General features: G+C 47.7%; 1 pseudogene; it reads right to left on the bottom strand.

The window, feature by feature from the left end:
* Nucleotides 1–776: 776 nt before the first annotated feature.
* Nucleotides 777–1,775, bottom strand: LOC102821101 (annotated as a pseudogene).
* Nucleotides 1,776–2,385: the final 610 nt, after the last annotated feature.

The following is a 2,385-nucleotide window of genomic DNA, read 5'->3' as shown; positions in this document are numbered from 1 at the left end:
GCATCATCTATCAATCAAGGGTATACCCCTGCAAGCCTGCTCCCTGGTCATCTGCACAGAGCCCCCCTCTCTCTCTCTGGGTCCAAAGTCTCCAGCCGCTCCATCTCCCTACGTCATCGTCTCCATCTCCATCCCTGGCAACACTGCTTCTCTGGGTAGGGTTCCATTCTCCACTCTTTTCCTTTGTTGGTCCCAGGGACCTCTGTTCCTAGACTGCAAGGTTAATCACGCCCCTCCCTTTGCCCCAAAACATCTACCTTTACATTTCCAGCCCTTACAATCAGACCTGATAACAATTATCTGCTATTGTATCGCAAGAGACCTATCCGCATCTCCTTCCATCAGTCACTAGATACTACTCAGTGGAGATTCTACCTTGCTCCACACCCTCTGGATCTAGGTTCCCTCTTGAAAGCTTGTAAGCCAGTCACTTCTTCCCTCTGTAGCACCCCCATTCTGGGTAGCCAATGTCCAAGTTGCCCATCCCTGTCCTTTCCGTGTGCGGAGCAGTTGGGAATGATCCTCGCTGTGAAGATTTGTTCATTCTTTTGAGCTGTTGCTTCCATAGGTATGTGTCAAGTTCATCAAATTGTATCAGATTATCCTTTTTGAAATAAAAATTTTTTAATGATCCCAATGTTTTATTCACATACTAGGAATAAGACAGTACAAAATACATTTCAAAAAATCACTAAGTTATATAAATGCCTCTTCTTGCCCCTGCTCCCACCCTAGTCCCCACATACCTGTGCTCTCCTGACATTTCCTAAGTCAACTCAACTTTTCTGGGCCTCCTGCCATAGCTGGAGCAAGGGATTATCGGTCCTGAGGGCAAATGTTAGAGCGCACGGCTGATAGTGCTTTGGGTCACATTCTAGGTTTTCAATCACTTCTGCCAGTAGGTGTGCCTGCTCCATCCCAGAACCAGGGGCCTCGAAGCCCAGGGCTGTGAAGTGCACATGCAGGTGGTAATAGGAGGGCAGGTAGTGCAGGTACACGCGCAGGCGGTCCCCCTTCACCTGGTAGTGCTGCAGGATGGTTTCCTGACCCTCCTGGAGGATGTTCCTCAGCAGTGGCAGGTTCTCTGGAGTGAGATCCCACAGTGACTTGATGCCATCTTGGTGGCAGATGGCAATCAGGTACAGGTCACCGAACTGCTGTTGGGTCCACTTAAGGTCAGGGATGAGGACAAAGCCGTTGGAGGGATCTGGGCTCTCGAAAACAACCTGGTCAGCTTCAGCCTTTTTGAGAATCTTATATACCCATGGAATACTGAGGCTTTGAGATCTAAGTGGGACAAAGTGATGTTCTTGTAAGCATCTGCAGTCTCTCGGATCAGTCGGAGGTCCTGGCGCAGAGACTTTTGCAGGTGTTTCTCTGTCAGGGTAAACCACGGTGGTCTTCACATTACTCAGTTGCCTTGGAGGGAATAAGCAATAGTTGCTGTAGCTATCATTGGAGAACTGCAACTGGAGTTCAGGGCTGAGTCACCTGCTCCACCGGAAATGGTGTCTTCTCCAAGATCACAATGGCGTCCTTTCCATCCCTGTCCCCAGAGGCCTCATTCACCTTCCCATGTAGGGAAAATGATTTTGTCTGGCATGGACCCTCTTAGCACTTTTGGCACTTTAAAGCTGGAGAAGGGTAAGAAGACAGGGCAGAGGTAACCATTTCCAACGCCTGCTTCCTTTTATTCTGTGCCAGGTGGGGCCTTCTACCTCCTCCACATTCCATTTGCACTTTCTCTTGGTTGGTTGAGGAGATGTGTCCGCCATGTTGCAGGAGAGGGGATGTGCTGAAAATATTCTTTTTTTATTTCTTTGTTAACATTCTCTTGTCGTCTGTCAGCCTCAGAAACTGGGCCCAAGTATTATAGAAGAGGAAGGTGAGTCAGGGAAGGACATTGTTAGAAGTCCCAGCTTCCCACCTCCATCCCAAGCAAAAAACAAAAAACAAACCCCACAACCTTCCAGGCTCACTTAAAGGGTGGGAAGAATAGTCTGGAAAAATCAAATCAGATAGCTTCTTGACTTGGGACAAAAGGCTCAGTGAGGGGCTGGAGTGAGAGTGAAAAGAGGGGGAATGAGTCAACAACTTATTCTGTCATGTGTTTTTAAATACTGTTGTTAAGTGTCGACGAGTCAGTTCCAACTCATAGCAACCAAATGTACAACAGAATTACCATCTTCACAGTCATTCCTCTGAGCTCATTGTTGCAGCCATGGTGCCAATCCATCTCACTGAGGGTCTTCCTCTTTTTCACTGACTTTCTACTTTACCAAGTATGATGGTCTTGTCTAGGGACTGGTACCTCTTGACCTGTTCAAAGTATGTGAGAAAGTCTGGCCATCTTTGCTTCTAAAGAGCATTCTGGCTGTACTTGTT

This window comes from Chrysochloris asiatica, unplaced genomic scaffold, assembly GCF_000296735.1.
Source record: "Chrysochloris asiatica unplaced genomic scaffold, ChrAsi1.0 scaffold00222, whole genome shotgun sequence".
In the NCBI taxonomy this organism is placed as follows: domain Eukaryota; kingdom Metazoa; phylum Chordata; class Mammalia; order Afrosoricida; family Chrysochloridae; genus Chrysochloris; species Chrysochloris asiatica.
Note: the sequence above shows the minus strand (reverse complement) of the source record. Positions and strands in the feature narration are given on the sequence as shown.